Source organism: Hylobates moloch, unplaced genomic scaffold, assembly GCF_009828535.3.
Source record: "Hylobates moloch isolate HMO894 unplaced genomic scaffold, HMol_V3 SCAFFOLD_12, whole genome shotgun sequence".
NCBI lineage: Eukaryota > Metazoa > Chordata > Mammalia > Primates > Hylobatidae > Hylobates > Hylobates moloch.
Genome location: NW_026652287.1, coordinates 40,244,392 through 40,269,580, shown reverse-complemented (window position 1 = coordinate 40,269,580; position 25,189 = coordinate 40,244,392). Strand labels below are relative to the sequence as shown.

The 25,189-nt window shown below is 47.3% G+C and overlaps 1 protein-coding gene across 1 annotated transcript in view; it reads left to right on the top strand.

The window, feature by feature from the left end:
• Nucleotides 1-25,189, top strand: part of INSR (insulin receptor) — a 169,187-nt gene that overhangs the window by 77,625 nt on the left and 66,373 nt on the right. The window lies entirely within an intron of this gene.

Below are 25,189 nucleotides of genomic sequence, written 5' to 3'. Positions count from 1 at the left end.
AACTCCTGACCTCAGGTGATCCACTCGCCTCGGCCTCCTAAAGTGCCGAGATTACGGGTGTGAGCCACCCCACCTGGCTCTTGGCGTTCTCCCTTAATAATACTTCTTGAGGGTCATTTCGAATCTCTGTTTCTTCTGTGGTCACGTTCATTTGTAATTTACTTATTCAACCCACAACCAATAGACATTTCCAGCCCTTTGTTAGTATAAACAGAACTTCTCTTTGACTTTCACAGCGTTTTTGTTCTGGAGGTGCTATCCTTGATTGCTAAGACACCCACGACATTGCTCTTGGAGTTGGAGTAGGGTAGATGAAGTAGTATTCAAAGATGGGGGTGGTGCAAATGTTCTGTATTTGAACCTGTACATTAGTCAAGTGTTATTTTTACCCTCATGTACATCTATTATGGAATAAAATACATGACTTTGGCCAGGCGTCATGGCTCACACCTGTAATCCCAGCACTTTGGGAGGCTGAGATGGGAGGATAGCTTGAATCCAGGAGTTCGAGACCAGCCTGGGCAGCATATCAAGACCCCATCTCTGAAAAAAAAAATTAGCTGGGCATGGTGGTGTGTGCCTGTAACCCCAGTTACTTGAGAGCCTGAGGCAGGAGGATCAGTTAAGCCTTGGAGGTCGAGGCTGCAGAGAGCTGTGATAGGCAGCTTGGGTGACAGAGAAAGACCCTGTCTCAAAACAAAAAACAAAACAAAACATGACTTTTATGGAGTTGAGCTCAATGTTTGCATACACATGAGGAGCAGAAGCCGGAGGTTTCAAATAAATATCTGGCTTCTGCAGGTTGCCTGGAGAGAGGTGACAGCAATGCATTGGTCACCCAGCCTGGAGTGCAGTGGTGTGATCACAGCTCACTGCAGCCCTGACCTTCTGGGCAAAAGCAATCCTCCTGCCTCAGCTTCCTGAGTAGCTGGGACCACAGGTGTGTGCCACTATGCCCAGCTAATTTTATTTATTTATTTATTTAGAGATGGAATCTCGCTCTGTCGCCCAGGCTGGAATGCAGTGGCACAATCTTGGCTCACTGCAACCTCTGCCTCCTGGGTTCAAGCAGTTCCCATGCCTCAGCCTCCTGAGTAGCTGAGACCACAGGCATGTGCCACCATGCCCAGCTAATTTTTTTTTTTTTAATGGAGTCTTGCTCTGTTGCCCGGCTGGAATGCAGTGGCGCAATCTTGGCTCACTGCAACTTCCAACTCCCCTGTTCAAGCGATTCTCCTGCTTCTGCCTCTCGAGTAGCTGGGATTACAGGCACGCGCCACCATGCCCAGCTAATTTTTGTATTTTTAGTAGAGAGGGGGTTTCATCATGTTGGCCAGGATGGTCTCGATCTCCTGACCTCGTGATCCGCCCACTTCGGCCTCCCAAAGTGCTGGGATTACAGGCGTAAGCCACTGCACCCAGCCTAATTTTTGTATCCCTAGCCGAGACAGGGTTTTGCCATGTTATCTAAGCTGGTCTCGACCTCCTGGGCTCAAGCGATCCACCCGACTGGGCCTCCCAAAGTGCTGGATTACAGGTGTGAGCCACTGCGCCCGGCCACAGCTGTTGTTTTCTCACTGGCTTGAGAATTGTTCTCTTAAGCTGGTCAAGGTTATGATGGTTTGTGTGGCCTGTGCACGTGTGTGTGGTCAGATCCCATTTTTCTAAAGCAAAGTTTCTATTTGGGTATCTGCTGTTTAATTTTTCAGGGATTTTTTTTTCCCAGTTGCTAAGGAAAGTACGTTAAATGTTATCTTTGCATCCTGTAGAACTCTTTGTGAATAATACACAGCCACCAGAGGGAAGACAGGCTGAGGAAACAGATAGGAAGGAAGTTCAAGGGGGGGATTTCTATGTGAGAACCAAGAAACACCTTTGATCTTTAGATTTCAAAGTGGGAAATTCAAGGTAAGGTGGGCGTGGAATTAGGAATAAACCCAAGAAGAGCGAGTGGGCGGTTCCTCCTGGCAGCCACAGAATAGTTACGTGGCATGAGGTCAGTGGCATCTCAGAGGGTGTTGTTGTCTTTGACTTAGATGAGTTCCAAGAAGCAGAAGTTTGTGAGCCAAACACGAGGTGGTTTTCTGGGGGGTACATGGGCTGGAAGGGGGGCCAGCTCTTAACCACAAATCCCTTTCCATGCCCAAGGCCAAGCTCCTTGTAACTCTTTTCTTTCTTTGCCTCCCTCCCTCCCTTCCTCCCTCCCTCCTTTCTCTCCTCCTCCCATTTTTTCTCCTCCTCCTCCCTCCCCTCCTCCTCTCTTTTTCCTCCTCCTCTCTCTCCCTCCTCCCCCCTCCTCCCTCCTCTCTTCTTCTTTTTCTTCTCCTCTTCTTCTTCTTTCTCCTTTTCTCCTCCCACCTTTCTCTTTCCTCCTCCTTCCCTCCTCCTTCTTTCCTCCTTCTTTCTGTTTCTTCTCCTCTCCTTCTTCTTCTCCTCCTCCTCTCCCCCTCCTCCCCCACCTTCTCTCTTCCCTCCTCCTCTCCTTCTCTCTCTCTCCTTCCTTCCTTTCCTTCCTTCCTTCCTTCCCTCCCTCCTCCCTCCCTCCCTCCTTCCCTTCCTTCCTTCCTTCCTTCCTTCCTTCCTTCTCAAACAAGGTCTCATTCTATCACCCAGGCTAGAGTGCAATGGCACAATCATAGCTCACTGCAGCCTCAAACCCCTGTGCTAAAGTGATCCTCCTGCCTCGGTCCCTCAAGTAGTTTTTAAACTTGTTTGTAGAGATGGGTCTTGCTATATTGCCCAGGCTTGTCTCGAACTTCCGGTCTCAAGCAATCCTCCTGCCTCAGCCTCCCAAAGTGCTGGGATTACAGGTGTGAGCCACTGCCCCAGCCCATTCTCCTTTCTTTAGCCAGGCTAGGGAGACATAAGTGGGGAAACATATTTTTTTTGAGATGGTTGCTTTATTCTCGTGATATTTTCCCTCTTTCCAACTTCCTTGAGCCCTCCCCAGCCTCCTCTTGGTGTCTGTGTGTGGGTGCAGGGGCTTTGCTATACCTTCTGCTTTGGGTCTCATTCATTTTAATTTTTTGTTTTGTTTTGTTTCGAGATGGAGTCTCACTCTGTCACCCAGGCCGGACTGCAGTGGCACCATCTTGGCTCACTGCAACCTCTGCCTCCCGGGTTCAAGCGATTCTCCTGCCTCAGCCTCCCGAGCAGCTGGGATTACAGGTGCCTGCCACCATGCCTGGCTAATTTTTCTATTTTTAGTAGAGACAAGGTTTCACCATGTTGGTCAGGCTGGTCTCGAACTCCCGACCTCAGGTCATCCGCTTGCCTCAGCCTCCCAAAGTGCTGGGATTACAGGCGTGAGCCACCGTGCCCGGCCATGTGTCTCATTCATTTTAGTTGGAGCCCAAATTCACTGGTGGTTCAGGTTGCCAATCATTCTCGGCATTCTATAATCACAGACCTCAGAGAGCAATGCTCCCAATGGCCCTCAAATTACGGTTTCCTTAGGAGGCTATTTAATCTTGATTTCTGAGAGGAAAATTGGGGATTTTGTGTTTTCCCTTTTAGACTTGAGTGTTCTGTTACCGTGGATGAGCTCTTCTAGAAACTTCCAAGCAGTTTCAAAGGGGATTTAGATGTCATCGGGAAGTGTAGTTGACAATGTGATATTTGGGCTTTAGAAAAACAGCGTGTCACCTGTTTTATTTATTCCTTGATGACTGTTTTTTTGTTTGTTTTTGTTTTTGTTGTTGAGATAGAGTCACTCTGCCACCCAGGCTGGACTGGAGTGGTGCAATCTCTGTTCACTGAAACCTCCTCCGCCTGGGTTCAAGGAATTCTCATGCCTCAGCCTCCGAAGTAGCTGGGATTACAGAGTGCCACCACACCTGGCTAATTTTTGTATTTTTTAGTAGAATTTTCGTATTTTTGTACAATTTTTGTATTTTTTAGTGTCATCCTGTTGGCCAGGCTGGTCTCGAACTCCTGACCTCAAGTGATCCGCCCGCTTTGGCCTCCCAGAGTGCTGGGATTACAGGTGTGAGCCACCATGCCTGGCCTTCCTTGATGACTCTTTTGGGTTGTTTCCTTTTAGGAAAGGGGAGAATGCAGGGTTTATGGGAATGTGAAGAGATGGTGGGTTCAGATCCAGATGCACACATGGCAGTGTCTGGCTGTGATCTTCCTGGGCTCGTTTGTGGGATCCTGGAGGGCAGTTTTCGCCTCTTGTGCCTGGCCAGGGGCTGCTTGGCACAGGTCGAGTTCATATTTGCGTTTGCTGAATTGAATGGAGCAAGGTGATGGGTTGGACTGCCAGGATCAACTGCCTGGAATGATCAGTTACCAACTCTTGTCACCAGCAACGCCAGCTCTGCCTCCGGTACCTGGACGATTTGGGAGCAACACACAAAAGTGGGGACAAACACAGTTTTCCCAAGAATGCATCAAAGGGCGGGGGAAAAAACAAAAAACAACTACAGTTGCTCAGTGCACGCTTTGAATTCCATCATTTAATCCCGAGGTCAGCAACCTTTTTGACACCAAAGGACTGGTTTCGTGGAAGACAATGTTTCCACAGACTGAGCGGGGGCTGGGGGTGGGGGATGGTTTCAGGATGATTCAAGCCCATTATATTTGTCGTGCACTTTATTTCTATTCTTATTACATCGTAATAGACAATGGAATAATTGTATAACTCACCATGATGTAGAATCAGTGGATGAGCTCTTCTAGAAACTTCCAAGCAGTTTCAAAGGGGATTTAGATGTCATCAGGAAGTGTGGTTGACAACGTGATATTTGGGCTTTAGAAAAACAGCGTGTCACCTGTTTTATTTATTCCTTGATGACTGTTTTTTTGTTTGTTTTTGTTTTTGTTGTTGTTGTTGAGATAGGGTCTCACTCTGCCACCCAGGCTGGACTGCAGTGGTGCAATCTCTGTTCACTGAAACCTCCTCCTCCTGGGTTCTTGCGAATAGACAGTCCCATTTGGTGGTGACAAGGAGACAGTGACAGATCATCAAGCATTAGATTCTCATAAGGAGCGTGCAACCCAGATCCCTCGCATGCACAGTTCACAATAGGGTTCACGGTCCTATGAGAATCTAATGCTGCTGCTGATCTGCCAGGAGGCGCAGCTCAGGTGGTCATGCAAGCGATGAGGAGTGACTGTAAATACAGATGAAGTTTCCGTCGCTCGCCTGCCGCTCGTTTGCTGCTGTGCAGCCTGGTTCCTAACTGGCTGGTTTGAAACTAGACTGGGCAACATGGCCAAACCCCATCTGCTCAGAAAATACCAAAATTAGCTGAGTGTGGATCACAGGTGTGTGCCTGTAGTCCCAGCTACTTGGGAGGCTGACGTGGGAAGATTGAGTGAGCCCAAGAGGTGGAAGCTGCAGTGAGCTCTGATCACACCCACTGCACTCCAGCCTGGGTTATAGAATGAGATTCTGTCTCTCAACTCCCTGAGGGGTGGGGGACCCCTGGTTTAATCCATCCAACCCTCTCTTCCCCATGAAATAAAGGAAGTTGTGAGTGCTATTTTGTGCATCATCCCCTCTAGTACTCAAGTCAGCCCAAGGTACTTCGATGGTTCCCGTCTGCACATGGGGAAACCGAGGGACAGAAAGCAGACTCACCTGACCAGGAAGTAGCTGTGTCTGCTCGAAACTCAGGTCGGCCTGATACCATAAGTCCTTGCACTCCACGTGCTGGCGATTGAAGCTGTGGCTCGCAGGTCTGATAGGAGAGCCTCAGACAATGTCTCACTCTGTCACCCAGGCTGGAGTGCTGTCATGCAATCATAGCCCACTGCAGCTTTGACCTCCTGGGCTAATCGATCCTCCCACCTCAGCCTCCCGAGTAGCTGGGACTACAGGTGTGCACCACAATGCCCACCTAATTTTTGTATTATCTGTAGAAATGGGGGTGGGGGGGTCTTGCCATGTTGCCCAGGCTGGTCTTAAACCCCTGACCTCAAGTGATCCTTCGGCCTCAGCCTCCCAAAGTATCGGGATTACAGGCATGAGAGAGCCACTGCAGGAAGCCAAGAGAGCAGATTTGGACAATGTAGAATTTCTCCGCGCTCCTCCTACTGTCCACATCTTAGGCCTGGCTGCTGCGGGACTGACAGGCATGGCTGGCTGTCCATCTGTTCCTTAGTTTGATTGCATAGCAGAGATGAGGAAGGAAGGCCAGAACTGAGCTAGAAAGTTGGCATTTGGCGCTCTGGTTTTTCAGTGCAAGAAAGTAACACTTTGGCTTTTATAGAATAACCTTCTGAGGAAATTAACAACCCAGGCGTTTCAGCCCCCTGTGAACTTGATTGGAGCGTGGGCACAACTTGTAACGAAATGTTCTTGCATGCCCAGTGCTAAAGATTTCTCTCTGTCTACCCTCTAGGCTGTGGAATGGTGTGTTCTAACCATTAGCTTGTATCTGGAGCTCAGATGGTGCCAGACACTCCGTAGGAGCTCAGATCTGTTGATAGAAGCCACTAGAGAATGGGACAAGCAACAGGAGGTGTTTTGCTGCCTAGTAAACTTTTTTCTTTTCTTTTTTTTTTTGAGACGAAGTTTTGTTTTTGTTGCCCAAGCTGGAGTGCAGTGGTGCCACCTCGGCTCACCGCAACCCCTGCCTCCTGGCTTCAAGCGATTGTCCTGCCTCAGCCTCCCAAGCAGCTGGGATGACAGGCACACGCCACCATGCCCGGCTAATTTTTTTTTTGTATATTTAGTAGAAATGAGGTTTCACTATGTTGGCCAGCTGGTCTCAAGTTCCTGACCTCAAGTGCTCTGCCCGCCTTGGCCTCCCAAAGTGCTGGGATTACAGGCACGAGCCACCGCGCCCGGCTCTACCCATCTTTCTTACATGATGATATTCAGCAGCCAGTCTGATAGGGGAGCATTGTTTGTCTTTTTTTTCCTTATTGCATTTTCCCCGCATAGGTGCCGGGGCTCAGTAGCATAAATCCAGGTAGAGCTGGGAAGTTCCAGGTGTCTGGGCTGTTTGCTCTGGTGGACGAAGAGCAGCTGCAAGGTGGGGCTGATTAGCCAGTGAAGTCTGAGGATCCAGAAAGAAACTTATTCCTTTCTTTTGTTGAAATCAACATGACCAGGAAATGGATCTTTCCCCCAATCAGAGAACTTCACATGTTTTTCTAATAGAATAGCAGTGTCTGAGGTGTATACACGGGGAGTGGCCCCCCTGGGAAAACAAGGCCATGAGGTTCCTGGCATGGAGATGACACACGAAGCCTCTCGTAACTTCTAGAGGGGAAAATAAAGCAGTCATTCCAGGCTGGGCACGGTGGCTCACGTCTGTAATCCCAGCACTGTGGGAGGCCGAGGCAGGTGGATCACCTGAGGTCAGGAGCTTGAGAACAGCCTGGCCAACATGGTGAAACCCCGTCTCTACTAAAAAAAAAAAAATTAGCTGGGCGTGGTGCTGGGCACCTGTAATCCCAGCTACTCAGGAGGGTGAGGCAGGAGAATTGCTTGAACCCGGGAGGCGGAGATTGCAGTGACCCAGGAGCCTGTAATCCCAGCTACTCAGGAGGCTGAGGCAGGAGAATTGCTTGAACTCGGGAGGCAGAGATTGCAGTGAGCCAAGATCACACCACTGCACTCCAGCCTGGGTGACAAGAGTGAAACTCCATCTCAAATAAAATAAAATAAAATATAAAAATTAAAGCAGTCATCCTGGCTTTTAGGAACCCACAGAATCAGGAAGTAAGCTAAAAGTCGTCTCCCTTTTGTCACGATGGAATCTGAAATAGGTGCATTTTCCTTCTGACTTAATGATTCTGTTTCACGGTGCCTCTGCAGAAATTCAGTACGTCCCCATGGGCACTTGTGTCCTTCAGGAGTTGAGGAAATTTTCTCCATTCCCTGTCCCTGTCCCTAGACTCTGCCAGCTCGTGCATGTAGCAGCTCCCGGGAAAATTGTCAGCCTGTGCACACTCAAGACCGCCATATACTTGTTATTGACAAGCCATCAGTCATGTGAGCGGAACTTTTTTATGGTTGAGATTGTCCCCAGGGAAACCCGCCTTGCAGTTCAGACCTTCCACAGAGATCGATTCCAAACTCTCATCCCGTTCCCACTTCCTTGTTCTCATGGAGGCTGCGGTTCTCTCTCTCTGTGCCGCTTACAAATTGTCATACCTATTTCCAAAAATGACACAGAAAACTTCAACATGTGGCTAAATCTGAACAGAGAAAAATAAGCAAAAAATTCAAGGCACAAGGCATTTTCAGGGAGAGGGAGAGCTTTTGCATGGTTTGAAGGAATGATCTTTAATGAGTTGAGGGTCACCTAGAATAGAATTAAACTGTAGAGAGCAAATTGTTGGAAATGCAAGGAGAAACTTTGCAGAAGACTCCAACACAGCCTTGATCTGGGAGATAAGACTCAGGTAACAAAAAGTTTGAATAACATGGTTAATAAGATTGTGGTAACAGATAGGACTGAACTTTGCACTCTGCAAACAATATACATTTTAAAGTGCTCTTGGAATAGTTAGAAAAATTAATCATCTGTTAAATCTGAAATAAATTAAAAAAAAAAAACCCAAACCAATACATTCCAAAAAAGCAGACATTGTACTGGTTCTAATCTCTGGCTGCAAGTAAGCATAACTGGAAATTAATTTTTAAAAGCTTAACTGAACAAGCATGCAAGAGAGACTCCTACCACTTGATAATTAAAAAGAAAATGAAAACCAAAAAAACGAAAACAAAAAACCCAAAAAGGGCTGGGCACCGTGGCTCACGCCTGTAATCCCAGCACTTTGGGAGGCCGAGGCGAGTGAATCACCTGAGGTCGGGAGTTCGAGACCAGCCTGGCCAACATGGTGAAACCCCATCTCTACTAAAAGTACAAAAATTAGCTGAGGGTGATGGCGCATACCTGTAATCCTAGCTACTTGGGAGGCTGAGGGAGGAGAATCGCTTGAACCCCGGGGGCAGAGGTTGCAGTGAGCCAACATGGTGCCATTGGACTCTTCTAGCCTGGGCAACGAGAGCTAACCTCCATCTCAAAAAAACATAAAACAAAAAACAAAACAAAACAAAAAACAAAACAAAACAAAAAAACAACCAACCCATAAGTCTTAAGTTGGAGGATTGAAACACTGCAAGGATAGACTATTTTAAGATGACCATGATGTGAACATAGAGACAAAGGCAGAGCTTTAAATGATTATAGAGGAAATTTGCTTGATAATTTATTATAAAAATATAGAGAGAAATCACAAAAATGAGACGATGAACACTGGAAATAATAAATTAGCACAGACGAACTGATTAGAAAACAAATAGAACTGACAAAATCAAAAAGCTGGATCTTTTAGAGCGATGCTGCTCACCAAGGTGGCCACAGCCCATGTGAAAATTAAATTAAACATGCATTTTCTCAGTCGAATGAGCCAAGTTTCCAGTGCTCAGGGGCCATGTATGGTTAGTGACTACTGAAATGGATAGAACAGATACAGAACTTTTCCATCGCTGCTGAACGTTTGTTGGACAGTGCTGTTTTAGAGGGAGGAATCAATAAAACAGAAAAACTAAGACAAAGGAGGGGGAGAGAACAAATATTGTAGATAAAATTAAGAATGAAGGTCTGGTGCGGTGGCTCACACCTGTAATCCCAGCACTTTGGGAGACCGAGGCGGGAGGATCACAAGGTCAGGAGATCGAGACCATCCTGGTTAACACGGCGAAACCCCGTCTCTACTAAAAATACAAAATGCCCAGGCTGGACAGTGACACGTCACTGCCTCCTCAAGTTCAACAATTCTCTCAGCCTCTCAATAGTGGATTACAGCTAATTTTTGTATTTTTAGTAGAGAAGGGATTTCACCCTGTTGGCCAGACTGGTCTTGAACTCCTGACTTCAGGTGATACACCCGCCTCAGCCTCCCAAAGTGCTGGGATTAAAAACAGATGTCATTTAAATCCATAAAAAATTGTAAAGACAGCTCTACTAACAATTTTGGAAATATTAAAAATAACTTCATTTACTGATTCAAGTGTTACTTTTATTTAGATTAATTGTTTCTCTTTAGCAGAAATTAAAGCTCTGAATTTGCCCCAGAGAATGGGTATGCCATTCTCTCTCATAAACTGTACTCTCTCATTATCAGTAATTTCTGAATAGCCTGTAAAATTTATATGGACTCAAAAAGCAGGAAATATCAGTAGTTTGAAACTCAACAACTTTTAAAAAGTTACTCCTGTACTTAATTGCATAAAATGTGTATTGCCTACGTGAATGAGAATAAAAACTTCCAATATGCCCCCAACAAACAGGGGTTTTTGCACCTTACCATGAGTAGCTTTCTGGAGCAAGCCGGAATGGTTAGAGGTGTGACTCGGCAACCACAAACACAACCATTTTTGTGTGGAAGTGTGGCTCTTCAGGCTTTTTTTTTTTTTTTTTGAGACAAGGTCTCACTCTGTTACCCAGGCTGGAGTACAGTGGCGTGATCCTAGCTCACTGCAGCCTCAACTTCCTGGACTTGAGCAATCCTTCTGCCTCAGCTTCCCAAGTAGCTGGAACTACAATCGTGTGTCATCAGCTAAGTTTTATTTTTTTAATCTTTAATTTTTTTTTTTAAGAAATAGAGATGAGGTCTTGCTCTGTTGCCCAGGCTGGTCTTGAACTCCTAGGCTCAAGCAATCCTCCCACCTCAGCCTCCAAAGTGCAGCCTCTATATCTTGAACTCCACACCTCAAACCCAGATTGTCCACATGTGAGCACCTGTCTTTTTGGTTTGCTGTTTCTCTCGTGAGTTGTATCCAGTTGCCCAAGGTGGAAAGTTGGGCGTCATCCAGCAGATGAGTCCTGACAACTCCACCTCCCCGATGGCTTCAGAAGCCAGCCTCTTCTTTTCTGTTTCCTCTGCCTCTCAACTTCCTCATCCATCTACCATAAGCCAGAAAAATGACCCCCAAAGGTGAATCCGATGGTGTTCTTTCTGCCTGACATCTTTCTTTGGCTTCTCCTGTGGGGTAAAGTCCAAGCCCCTTGGTTCCCTGTCTTTCCTCTCTGGTCTAATCTTCTATTCCTCTCACCCTGTACTTTGCCCTTCATCAACTCTGAACTGTTTATAGTTCTCTGAACATAGCCCGAGTGATTCACACATTTGCATGTACTGTTCCTCTCCTGCTGTGATAAACCGACAGTCACCTAATCCCCGCCCCTCCGTTGCATTTTTTTTCCTACAAGATTTATTATGCACCTACTGTGTGTATGGCTCTGGGATGCTGTAATAAGCAAGACAGACACATCTTTCCCTTCACGGGGCACATGTGTCTCGTGCATACTGAGAGGGCAGGGACAGGGTCTCCATCCATTTCTGCATTCCAGTGCCAAGAGGGTGTCAGATCTGGGTGGGTCGAGGTAGGGAACAGGTAAACATAACTCACAGTGTAATGCCATGTTACAGCCAGGCTGGGTTCCTCACTCCCATGCTGGCAGCGCTTTGGGAAGCCAAAGTGGGAGGATTGCTTGAAGCCAGGAGTTTGAGACCAGCCTAGGCAACATAGAGAGACCCGCTCTCAAAAAAAAAAAAAAAAAGCTGTGCGCAGTGGCACGCTCCTGTAGTCCTAGCTCCTTGGGAGGCTGAAGCAGAAGGATCACTTGAGCCCAGGAGTCCTAGACTGCAGTGAGCTATGATGGCGCCATTGCACCCCAGCCTGGGCCACAGAGTAAAACCCTGTTTCAAACAAACAAACAAATAAACAAAAAACATCAAACAAACCCGCACTCCCCCAAACTCCATACCACACCCTCTCCTGGTCTCTCTGGGAGACCTGGGTTCGAGTTCTGGCAGAGCTGGTTATTGGCAAAGTAGCCCCTCCATTCCTCAGTTTCTCCAATTCTAATGGGGATGATTGCTTGAATAATTGAGTTAATATGACCTCACTGATGGATTGGACCGTGTGTGCTGCAAACAGAATACACACTTTAAAGTGTATTCATGCCTGTAATCCCAACACTTTGGGAGACTGAGGCAGGAGGATCACTTGAGGCCAAGAGTTCTAAACCAGCCTGGGCAACGAGTCCCCATGTCTACAAAAAATAGAAAAAATTAGCCAGGCATAGTGATGCACGCCTGTAGTCCCAGCTACTCAGGAGGCTGAGGTGGGAGGATGGCTTGAGCCCAGGAGTTTGAGGCTGCAGTGAGCGATGATCACACCACAGCACTCCAGCCTGAGGCGACAGAGTGAGACCCCCCTCCCCCCAAAAAGTGTATTTACGGGGGTGAATGTTAAATGAGAATGTCCACTCGCTGCCTTGGTTTACTGGAACTGCAAATTCAATGGGGACACACAAGTTTTCAAATGCATGCGGAATACTGGCTGGAGGTTACCCCAAAAACGTAGCCTGTGGATTTTAAGAATGTATTTATGAGTATGGTTCTCGTTTTCTGGGTGAGTGGTGGGTGAGAATAGAGGGTGCACTGGCCCGGGGAGTTCGGAGATGCGGACCCTCCCCCCTGCAATGTGGGGGATTTTGCTGTGTGACCCTAGTGAGCCGCTGCCCCTTTCTGGGCCCCTCCCGAGGGAGGCCTGGGGTCAGGGGGCCCCTCGGCAGTCCCGGGCGCTGCCACGCGGTGACCCGATCTCCTCCCGGGCACACGCCCAGCGCCGCGCGCAGCCTAAGCCACCCCGGTGGATGCTTGATGAGCCCTTGCGAGCTCGGTTTCTCCTTTTCCCTAGCTTTTTCCAAAGTTCCATCCGTGGCAGACTCGACCTGCGGGGTCTGCAGCCACGAGGGGCCCTCGCAGGGCGCCCCTTCCTCCGGCCGGGACCGCCCGGCGGCAGCCACTGCCCGAGCGCCAGTCTGGGGAGCGGAGCCCGGCGCTCCCGGGGGGCGGGGCCAGCGCCCCGGCAGCACGCCCGCCCATTGGCGGAGCGCGAGGGCGGCGCTGCGGCCGCCGCAACTGCCCGGTCCGGATTCCCCGGAGCGGAGTGCGCCCCGGGCTTTGTGCTGCGCTGAGGCCTCCGGCTCGAGGGGGCGGACCCTTGAGCGCCCAGGGCTCCCTCCCTCGCCCCCATGGGCACACACGCAGACACGGGCACACACGTAGACACACACACACGCCCATCATGGACACACACACGCTCTCCCACCATGGACACACACACACTCCCACCATGGGGACACACACACCCACACACACACACACACACACACACACACGCACTCTCCCACTCTGGAACCGACCAATCCTGGGGCTGCACAGACACACACACACCCGGGACCCCGCCTCCGTCCGGGCTTCTGGGTACGCGGTATATCTCTGAAGAGATCCGCAGCATGCAGAGGGCCCGCCCCCGTGGACAGACTCACTCCCTCCCCACTCACTCTCTCACCCGCTTACTCACTCACTCTCTCTTTTGCTCCCGAAGCGGGAAGGCCCTCTGGGACTCCGTTCCCATTCTACCCTCTATATGCGCCGTATGTCTCCAAAGAGCTGCGCGGTTCTATTCCAAAGGCGTCAGGGCGCGTGTGGCGGTATTGTCAGGCAAGGAAAAGGGGCGCTTCCCCGCTTCAAGGACACGCGCTCCTGCAGTCGTCGCTGCTGACCACGAAGCTGTCAAAAGTTCACCTCCTTGGCTGCCCCCAACCCCTGCCCCTTTGCCATTAAATCATTTACTAGATTCCAACGAGAGGAATTTGGCTCCGGGGACTCGAACCTCTGAGGTCAGGGTCCGGGGCCAGTGTGGGAGAGAAAGGCCTTGAATGGAAACAAAATAAATTACTTTAAGGAGTTTATAAAACTCACACTTACAGGGAGAGCCGCGGGGCCCTGTGGTCAGTGTACCAGCAGGCCCATGACGCAACTGTTCCGTTTGGAAATTTCTGGAAAGCAGTAATTTTTGGAATCATAAATCTTGAGTATTTTTTTTTTAACTTTGGAAAGTTTTTTAAACTTTTTTTTTAAGTTTTTTTTAAACTTTGGAAAGTTTTAAGCTTTGGAAAGAATGTAACAAAATGTTATTAACATATGTGGAGCTATCGAATCATTAAATGGTGGTTTCTGTATTTTCTGTTTTGTTTTTTATCACATACCTTCTTAATTAAGAAAAACCCAAACTAATTTGAACTTAAAAAGGGAGGCAAAGAAAAAAGTGTCAGAGTGACTGGATTTTTGTGCGCAAGTCATTTAACAACGCAGCGCTGCGTCTCCTATTTCTCTGGATTTTAACCTTGCTTTGGACAAATTGGTCGCTTTTTGTTTTGATGTAGTTTCAAGTTTACAGAAAAATTGCAAGATTATATCTAGATCGATCAATTGTTTACGTTTTATTCTACTTGTTTTATTACCTTTCTAATATATTTATGCACACACATTATATACATTTTTTCCCCTGAACTATTTGAGAGTTAGTTGCAGGCATGATACATACTCCTTAATTCTTCAGTGGATATTTCCTAAGAACAAGAAAGTTCTCAGGCCAGGCGTGGTAGCTCATGCCTGTAATCCCAGCACTTTGGGAAGCCGAGGTGGGCGGATCACCTGAGGTCAGGTGTTCGAGACCAGCCTGACCAACTTGGGGAAGCCCGGTCTCTACTAAAAATACAAAATTAGCCGGGCGTGGTGGCGCATGCCTGTAATCTCAGCTACTCGGGAGGCTGAGGCAGGAGGTTCGCTTGAACCCGGGAGGCGGAGGTTGCAGTGAGCTGAGATGGTGCCATTGCACTCCAGCCTGGGCAACAAGAGTGAAACTCCGTCTCAAAAAAAAAAAAAAAGAAAAGAAAAAAAGAAAGTTCTCTTACACAATGATGGTACTGGTGCTCAGGAAATAAACATTGATACAGTATTTTAATCCACTGTCTTCTATAATCTCATCTGTTGTCTCAATATTGCCCTATATAGATTTTTTTTTCCTAGGCGAAGGTTCCAATCTAGGATCACACTTTGCATTTGAATGCTGCTGTCTCTTAAGTCGGCACAATTCCTCAGTTTTCTGTGTCTTTCCCAGCATTGGCTTTTATTTATTTATTTATTTATTTATTTTTAACTTTTTTTTTTTTGAGGCGGAGTCTCACTCTGTCACCCAGGCTAGAGTGCAGTAGTGAGATCTTGGCTGACTGCAACCTCTGCCTCCTGGGTTCAAGTGATTCTCCTGCCTCAGCCCCCAAGTAGCTGGGATTACAGGCGTGCACCACCACACCCAGCTAATTTTTGTGTTTTTAGTAGAGAAAGGGTTTCACCATGTTGGCCAGGCTGGTCTCGAACTCCTGACCTCCAGTGATCTTCCTGCCTCGGCCTCCCAAAGTGCTGGGATTACACGTGTTAGCCACCACACCCGGCCAACATTGGCATTTTTGAAGCGCACAGGCCAGTTATTTTATAGAATGACCTCAAGCTAGGGTTAGTAATATATGGAAAGAAAGCTACACAAATATTTTGTCTTTTTCATTGCCTCATAATGGGAAATACATGTTGTTGCCTTGTCCCACTATTGTGGGCAATGTTACTTGAAGTATTTTTAACTAGAATTTTTAAGAAGAAATACATTTCCTGTAAGGCTCAGTACCCAAGACATGCATATACCTGAATGAAAAGTTTCCCACAAGATTTACTCTTGCCATTTTCTTGTACTGTGGGATTTTTTTCTTTTTCTTTTCCCCCTGCAGGAGGGGGTGCTGCTGGGGGCTGAGGACAATGTTAAACCTGAACGTCTCAAGGACAGGGGATGGGGTTTCTGTATCATCTTTGCTCTGATGCTTGTTCAGTTAATACGAGAACAGGTTTCCTATGATTTGGCACACTGGGACATTTGACACGTTTGTTGAATGAAAAAAAGAAAAAAGAGAAATGCTAACAATTTGTTGAATAGTCCATAAAAGAGCAAAGCTGGCTTGGCGCGGTGGCTCACACCTGTAATACCAGCACTTTAAGAGACCAAGGCAGACAGATCACTTGAGGTGTTTGAGACCAGCCTGGCCAACATGGTGAAACCCCTTATCCACTAAAAAAAAAAATCAGTTGGTGTGGTGGCGCATGCCTGTAATCCCAGCTATTCAGGAGGCTGAGGCAGGAGAATCGCTTGAACCCAGGACATGGAGGTTACAGTGAGCCAAGATTGCACCACTGCACTCCAGCCTGGGTGACAGAGATTTTGTCTCAAAAAAAAAAAAAAAAAAAAGGCAAAGCTATTATTAAAACACACTCCACACTTCACCGCTGAGCCCCATATTGATTTTGTAATAAGGCAAAGATAATTTTTTTTCTTTTTTTGAGATGAAGTCTCATTCTGTCGTCCAGGCTGGAGTGCAGTGGCACAATCTTGGCTGACTGCAACCACCGCCTCCTGGGTTCAAGCCATTCTCCTGCCTCAGCCTCCCGAGTAGCTGGGATTACAGGTGCCCACCACCATGCCCAGCTAATTTTTGTATTTTGAGTAGAGACAGGGTTTCACCATGTTGGCCAGGCTGGCCTCGAACTCCTGACCTCAAGTGATCTTCCTGCCTCAGCCTCCCAAAGTGCTGGGATTACAGGCGTGAGCCACCACGCCCAGCCAACAAAGATGATTTTAAGAGAACCTTTGTAAAAGCTCTCACCGATGCCTGTCAGCTGTTTTATGCGGTCATTATTAGAATATTTGGGAGTAGAATCATGTAACTGATCAACAACATTGTTTACTGTCTAGCAGAGGCTTTTGAAAAATGTATTTCCTGGCTGGGCATTGTGGCTTATGCTTATAATCCAAGCAGTTTGGGAGCTCGGGGAGAGTGGATCTCTTGAGCCTAGGAGTTCGAGACCAGCCTGGGCAATATTGTGAGACCTCATCTCTACCAAATATATATATATATATACACATACAAAAATTAACCAAGCATGGTGGTGTACGCCTGTAGTCCCAGCTACTCAGGAGGCTGAGGCAGGAGGAGCACTTGAACCTGGGAGGCGGAGGTTACAGTGAGCCGAGATCACACCACTGCACTCCATCCTGGGTGACAGAGTGAGACACTGTAAATAAATAAATAAATGAAAGAAGCAGCTACTTGAAAAAAATATGTATTTCCAAATATATGTCAGTTTTGACAGGATAGTACACATACATAGTAAAATAAAAATAACATAAGGCAGTTTTTGTGTCCCTTTCAGAGGGACATATGTCCCATGTGTCCTCCCCCGCATCCGCCCCCAGTTTTTTGTTTGTTGTTTTATGAGATGGAGTCTCACTCTTTCGCCAGGCTGGAGTGCAGTGGCGTGATCTCGGCTCACTGCAACCTCCGCTCCTCAGGTTCAGGTGATTTTCCTGCCTCAGCCACCCGTGTAGCTGAGACTACAGGTGCGCAACAGCATGCTCAGCTAATTTTTATATTTTTAGTAGAGACGGGGTTTCACCATGTTGGTCAGGATGGTTTGGATCTCCTGACCTCGTGATCCGCTCACCTTAGCCTCCCAAAGTGCTGGGATTACAGGCATGAGCAGGAGAATCGCTTGAACCTGGGAGGCGGAGGTTGCAGTGAGCTGAGATCGTGCTACTGCACTCCAGCCTGAGGGACAAGAGCGAGACTCCATCTTGGAAAATAAAAGAAAGAAAAAAAAGAAATACTGCATAAAATTGCACTTGCCTGTTGGTGCAAGATTCCTTCCTTTGCTTTGAACTGCCTCCCTGAAGCAAACTGGTGTTTCTGTGACTCCCTCTGTCTAGGGAAGGGGTCCTTTAGTGGGGATATTGTCTTTCTTGGGGAGAGTCTACCAGAGGACTCTGACACAGCGATCTCCTTTCTCCTCCATCAATTTAGTTAGATTTTAGTCCCTGATCTTCTCAGCAGCGTATAGTGAAAAAGCCACCGCAGCTGAAAGTTTCAGTAAGATGATGGTTGCTTCTGTTTGCTCACGCGGGAGCTTTTGGGAGGTTTAGGGAGAACTGGGGGAGAATTGGGACCAGCAGTTCAATGTGGCTTTGAAGGGGAGACAACGGATGGACACAGAACTTGCATTTTTGGAGAGGGGAGGTCTGGGTAGATGTTCCCTACATACACAGCATGTGCTTGTGTGCAGGTGTGAGGGAGTGACAGCTCCTGGACAGTTTGGCATTTTCCTGAAAGTCTGCCATCTTCTCTGGCAGACACAGCCTGGGCTGCTGACTGTCCCTACCCCAAACCAGAAGTTGGGCAGGAACAGACACTTGGGCTCGTTATGTGTCAATGAGGGGGATCAGGTCAGGGGCACAGGGAGAGGAAAGTCAACCCCATCCTCCACTGGGGCTGTTTCTCATCTTGCATGACACGTGGCTTTCATAATGTCTTCACTTTGTGGTCTGTCTCACCAGAAGAAGCTGCTGTTTTGTGGCTACTTCACTTGTGTCATGCCCTTTCCCCACTCTGGGCTGCTTGTGATTTTCCCTTTCTTTCTTTCTTTCTTTCTTTCTTTCTTTCTTTCTTTCTTTCTTTCTTTCTTTCTTTCTTTCTTTCTTTCTTTCTTTCTTTCTTTCTTTCTTTCTTCTTTCTCTCTTTTTTCTTTTCTTTTCTTCCCTCCCTCCCTCCCTTCCTTCCTTCTTTCTTTCTTTCTTCTTTCTTTTTCTCTTTCTTTTCTTTCTCTGTCTCTTTCTGTCTTATCTTTCTTCTTTCTTCCTCTGTCTCTTTCTTTCTTTTCTTCTTTTTTCTCTTTCTTTATTCTTTCTCTCTTTCTTTCCTTCTTTCTTCCTTCCTCCCTCTGTCTCTCTTTCTCCCTCTTTCGTTTTTCTCTCTCCCCTCCCTCCTTCCCTCTTTCTTTCTTTTTATCTCTCTCCTTCCCTCCTTCTTTTCTTTCTCTTTCTTTTCTCTCTCTCTCCCTTCCTCCTTCCTTCCCTCCTTCTTTCACTCTCTCTTTCCTCTCTCTCTTCTTTTTAAAGATAGGGTCTTGCTTTGTTGCCCAGGCTGGAGTGCAGTGGTGCAGTCACAGCTCACTGCAGCCTCAAACTCCTGGGCTGTAGCAATCCTCCCACCTCAGTCTCCCAAGTAGCTGGGACTATTGGTCTACTGGTGTGCACTATCACACCTGGCTAATTTTTTTATTTTTGTAGAGACAGGGTCTGGCTATTTTGCCCAGGCTGGTCTTGAACTACTGGACTCAAGAGATCCTCCCATGTTAGCCTCCCAAAGTGCCATTACATGCACAAGCCACTGCGCCTGGCAGGCTTGTGATTTCCATGTGGAGCCTTTCACATTCTCTCTAACAATCCCAGTTCAGAGGAACCAGCATGGGAGCAAGAGTATGTGGAAACGTCCAGCACCAGTTTAGAGGACTCCCCCTCAGCTAGCGGGTGCAGTGGCCACCCCGAGTGGCTTTTCTTTCTTTTCTTTCCTTCCTTCCCTCCCTCCCTCCTTCCTTTCTTTCTTTCTTTCTTTCTTTCTTTCTTTCTTTCTTTCTTTCTTTCTTTCTTTCTTTCTTTCTTTCTCTTTCTTTCTTTTTTTCTCCCTTCCCTTCCCTCCCCTCCCATCCCCTCCCCTCCCCTCTCTTTTCTTTTCTTTCTTTTTGAGACAGAGTCTCACTCTGTCTTCCAGCAGTGGCACAATCTCGGCTCACTGCAACCCCCACCTCCCGGGTTCAAGCAATTCTCCTGCCTCAGCCGCCCGAGTAGCTGGGATTACATGTACCCACCACCACACCTGTATAATTTTTGTATTTTTAATAGAGACGGGGTTTCACCATGTCGGCCAGGCTGGTCTCAAAGTCCTGACCTCAGGTGATCCGCCTGCCACGGCCTCCCAAAGTGCTGGGATTACAGGCGTGAGCCACTGCACCTGGCCTCTGTTTTTTTAAAATTGACAAATAATAATTGTATATGTTATATATTTATGGGGTACCATGTGATGTTTTGATATCTGTTTACCTTGTAGAATTATTAAATCATGCCAATTTAAAAGCTGTTGCCTCACATACTTATCATTGTTTTATGGTTTAAAAAATCTACATTTTTAGCAATTTTGAAATGTCTAGTGCACTGTTACTTAATACAGCAACCATTGTGTCCAAAACATAACTAAAGCTTATTTCTCTTATGTGAAGTTTTGTATTGTTTGATCAACATCTCCCTACAGAGTTGGAAACACCTGGAATGGGCTTATAGTGTTCGAAGGATAGTCTTCAAAGAATTGGTTGGGTGCGGTGGCTCACGCCTGTAATCCCAGCACTTTGGGAGGCCAAGGTGGGTGGATCCCAAGGTCAGAAGTTCAAGACCAGCCTGGCCAATGTGGTGAAACCCCGTCTCTACTAAAAATACAAAAATTAGCTGGGCATGATGACGGGCGCCTGTAATCCCAGCTACTCAGGAGGCTGAGGCAGAGAATTGCTTGAACCCGGGAGGTGGAGGTTGCAGTGAGCCGAGTTCGCACCATCGCATTCCAGCCTGGACGACAGAGTGAGACTCTGTCTCAAAAAAAAAAAAAAAACCACCAAAGAACACAGGTCTGCACGTTTATTTAACCCATTAGTGAGGGAACAGCAGGATTATAAAGCCAAAACATGTATAGTCACTGAAATAAGAAGGCAATGTTAGCTGTGAGGCTGCTTAATGTCCCATAGGACAATAAAACTATAATCTTTGGGGATGATTTTTTTCTTTTTTTTTGGCAGGGAGAGATGAGAATCTCACTCTGTTACCCAGGCTGGTCTCGAACTCCTGGGCTCAAGCAATCCTCCTGCCTCAGCCTCCCAAAGTGCTGGGAGTACAGGCATGAGCCACCATGCCCAGCTGAGAGTATCTTTTCTCTGAGATGAAAATAATTTGCAGCATATCTGTCTGTAAGTTAACACTAATTTCCTTGAGTCTAGTCCCTAACAGAAATAGTAAAATCGGCCAGGCATAGTGGGTCATGCCTATAATCCCAGCACTTTGGGAGGCCAAGGTGGGCAGATCACTTGAGGTCAGGAGTTCGAGACCAGACTGGCCAACATGGTGAAACCCAGTATCTACTAAAAATGCAAAAATTATCCAGGCATGGTGGCGGGTGCCTGTAATCCCAGCTACTCAGGAGGCTGAGGCAGAAGGATTTCTTGAACCTGGGACACAGAGTTTACAGTGAGCGGAGATGGCACCACTGTATTTCAGCCTGGACAACAGAGCGAGACTCCGTTTCAAAAAAAAAAAAACAAAAAAAGAAATAGTAAAATCAATTACAGGTACATTTAACTAGTGCAGGTTGATAAACTATCTGGCCCATCACTTGCTTTTATAAATAAAGTTTTATTGGACCCAGCCATGCCTCTTCATGTACATATGTCTGTGGCTGCTATCATGCCATCATGGCAGAGTTAAGTAGTTTCAACCGACACCATATGTCCTGCCAAGCCTCAAGTATTTGCTTGTGGCCCTTTACAGAAAAAGTTGACCAACTCCTGTGCTGACAAATGAAATAGCTCAGATGGGCCTGTCAGATAGGGCTCCAACACAGCATTGCAAAGTCCCGCAGCCTCTGGCCTTGTTTGCAATGGTTGGATAATTTTTCTTCCCATTGTCTAGGCCGGAAGGAATTATGTGTTTGAGAGGTTTGTGTTAGGCCATTGATGACGCCTCTTTTGAATGAAAGGGCTGACCCTCTGAAGTGGCTCCAGCCCAGGAAACAAGCCCCTTCCTCTGTGTGTGTGTCCTTGCCAGAGTGCTGGAACTCTGTGGGCCCTGGATGATTGTTGTCTGCCTTGTATATTGCTTCCTCCAATTGAATTTCAGCCCTCAGGTTCCCACAGACAGATCAGTGTTAATGATGTTGATAATTATGATAATTATAGATACCCTCTAGTTAATTTCTATCAAGCCTAAAAATGTCTATCAAAGAATCTGACGTGTTACCGACGTCATCCTGTTTATTTCTTGCAACAATCTTAAGAAGGAAGGAAGGGACTCTTATTAACAATCACCCCCCCCTTTTTTTTTTGAGATGGAGTCTCGCTTTGTCACCTAGGCTGGAGTTCAATGGCACAATCTTGACTCACTGCAAACTCCTCTTGCATTCAGGCGATTCTCCTGCCTCAGCCTCCCAAGTAGCTGGGATTATAAGCAAGCACCACCACACCTGACTAATTTTTGTATTTTTATTAAAGACAGGTTTTACCATGTTGGTCAGGCTGGTCATCTTGAACTCCTGACCTCATGTGATCCACCCGCCTCAGCCTCTCAAAGTGCTGGGATTACAAGCATCAGCCACTGTGCTTGGCCCTATTAGAACTTCCTAAATTCTTGGGTTTTTTTTGTTTGTTTGTTTGTTTTGACAGAGTCTCACTCTGTCAACCAGCCTGGAGTGCAGTGGCGTGATCTCAGCTCGCTGCAACCTCCACTTCCCAGGTTCAAGTGATTCTCGTGCCTCAGCCTTCCGAGTAGCTGGGATTACAGGCACCTACCACCATGCCCAGCCAATTTCTGTATTTTTAGTAGAGTCGGGGTTTTACCATGTTGGCCAGGCTGGTCTCGAACTCCTGACCTCAAATAATCCACCCACTTCAGCCTCCCAAAGTGCTGGGATTACAGGTGTGAGCCCCCGCGCCCGGCCCCAAGATAATTTTCAGGAGTGATCCATGCCATAAGGAAAATGTAATGAGATAACGTGTTAGCTTATGAATGGAGAAGGAAGGGCAACTTCTGCTGGGGAAGTCGGGGAAGGTCTGTGTAAGGACCTGAAGGATGCAAAGGAGTAAGTCACGAGGGGACAAGGGACCAGGGTGTTCCACCCAGAACAGCTTGTGCAAGGTCCTAAGGTAGGGCTGCGCCTGGGTGTGTGTGGGTGGGAGGTGCAGAAAGGAGGCCAGCCTGGGAGAAGGATTTAGCAAGACTGGCAGGGATTAGACCCCCCAAGGCCTGTAGGGATTCGCTTTTATTCTGTATGCCTGCACTGTCTAGTGTGGGAGATGGTAATCATCTGTGGCTAGTAAACATTGGAATTGTGTCAGGCACAGTGGCTCATACCTGTAATCTCAGCACTTTGAGAGGCTGAGGTGGGAGGATCGCTTGAGCCAGGAGTTCGAGACCAGCCTGGGCAACATAGTGAGACCCCATTTCTACAAAAAATTAAAAACTTAGCTGGGCGTGGTGGCGCATGTCCATTATTCCAGCTACCCAAGAGGCCGAGGTGGGAGGATCACCTGAGCCCAGGAGATTGAGGCTGCAGTGAACTGTAACTGCGTCACTGTACCCCAGAGCCTAAGTGACAGAGCCAGACCCCATCACACAGACACAAAAGAAATTGTTACACATTTTATCCATGTGACAGAATATTACATGTATACCATAAATGTGTAAAATATTGTGTATCAATGTAAAACTTTTTAAAAATTTTAAACTGAAATTAAAATGAAATGCAGTTAAAAGTTTTGTTCCTTGGTAGAAATTGGAGCCCTGGTACACTGTTGGTGGGAATGTAAAATAGTGCAGCTAAGCTGGGCACAGTGGCTCACACCTGTAATTCCAGTACTTTGGGAGGCTGAGGTGAATGGATCACTTGAGGTCAGGAGTTCGAGACCAGCCTGGCCAACACGGTGAAACACCATCTCTACTAAAAATACAAAAAAATTAGCGGGGCGTGGTGATGGGCACCTGTAATCCCAGCTACTCGAGGCTGAGGCAGGAGAATTCCTTGAACCCAGGAGGTGGAGGTTGCAGTGAGCCGAGATTGAGTCACTGCACTCCAGCCTGAGTGACAGAGTGAGACTCCATCTCAAAATAAATTAAAAAAAAAAAGAAGAAATCCTATATTATTCCACTTATATGAGGTTCCTAGAGTCATCAGAGTCACAGAGACAGAAAGTAAAATGGGATGCCAGGAGCAGTGCTCACGCCTGTAATCCCTGCACTTTGGGAGGCTGAGCCAGGAGGATTACGAGGTTAGGAGTTCAAGACCAGCCTGGCCAACATGGTGAAACCCCATCTCTACTAAAAATACAAAAATTAGCTGGGCATGGTGCTGGGCATCTGTAATCCCAGCTACTCTGGAGGCTGAGGCAGGAGAATCACTTGAACCCGGGAGGCGGAGGTTACAGTGAGCTGAGATCGTGCCACTGCACCCCAGCCTGGGCAACAAAGCAAGATTCCGTCTCAAAAAATAAAAATAAAAAAAAAGAAAAGAAAAGAAAAAGAAAGTAAAATGGGAGGTGCCAGGAGTTGGGGAGGAGGGTGAGTGTGGCTGTTTCATGGGGGCAGAGTTTCAGTTTGGTTAAGATGAGAAAGTTCTGGAGATGGGTGGTGGTGATGGTTGCATAGCCACATAAAAGTATTTAATACCACTGAACTATACATTTAAACATGATTACAATGGTGAATTTTATGTTATGTGTATTTTACCACAATTAAAAAAAAAAATTGGATTTCCTAGTTGCACTAAGCACATCCAGAAGCCACAGGGGAGAAGTGGCTACTGTGTTGGACGGCCCAGATAGAGAACATTGCCCTCATCGCAGAAAGTTCGACCAGACAGTGCTGTTCATATATGGATGTAGCTTCTGGGGCCACTTCTGTTCCCTGAGTTTGGCCGGTGGGATCCACTGTGCTGAGAATCACAGTCTGGGGATTTAGGGTGAAGAACACTCCCCAACTTTCTTTCTTTTTTTTTGTTTTGTTTCGTTTTTTGTTTTGAGACAGAGTCTCCCTCTGTCACCACAGCTGGAGTGCAGTGGCATGATCTCGGCTCCCTGCAACCTCCGCCTCCCAGGTTCAAGTGATTCTCCTGCCTCAGCCTCCTGAGTAGCTGGGATTACAGACGCCCACCACCACACCCGGCTAACTGTTTGTATTTTCAGTAGAGACGGGGTTTCACCATGCTGGCCAGGCTGGTCTCCAACTCCTGACCTCAGGTGATCCACCCACCTTGGCCTCCCAAAGTGCTAGGATTATAGGCATGAGCCACCACACCCAGTCTTTTTTTTCTTCCTTCCTTCCTTCCTTCCTTCCTTCCTTCCTTCCTTCCTTCCTTCCTTCCTTCCTTCCTTCCTTCCTTCCTTCCTTCCCTCTCTCTCTCTCTCTCTTCCTTTTTGACAGAATTTTGCACTGTCACCCAGGCTGGAGTGTGATGGCACGATCTTGGCTCACTGCCACCTCCATCTCCCAGATTCAAGTGATTCTCGTGCCTCAGCCTCCTGAGCAGCTGGGATTACAGGTGTGCACCACCACACCCGGCTAATTTTTGTATTTTTAGTAAAGACAGGGTTTCATCATGTTGGCCAGGCTGGTCTCATACTCCTGACTTCAGGTGATCCACCCACCTCGACCTCCCAAAGTGCTGGGATTACAGGCATGAGCCACCAC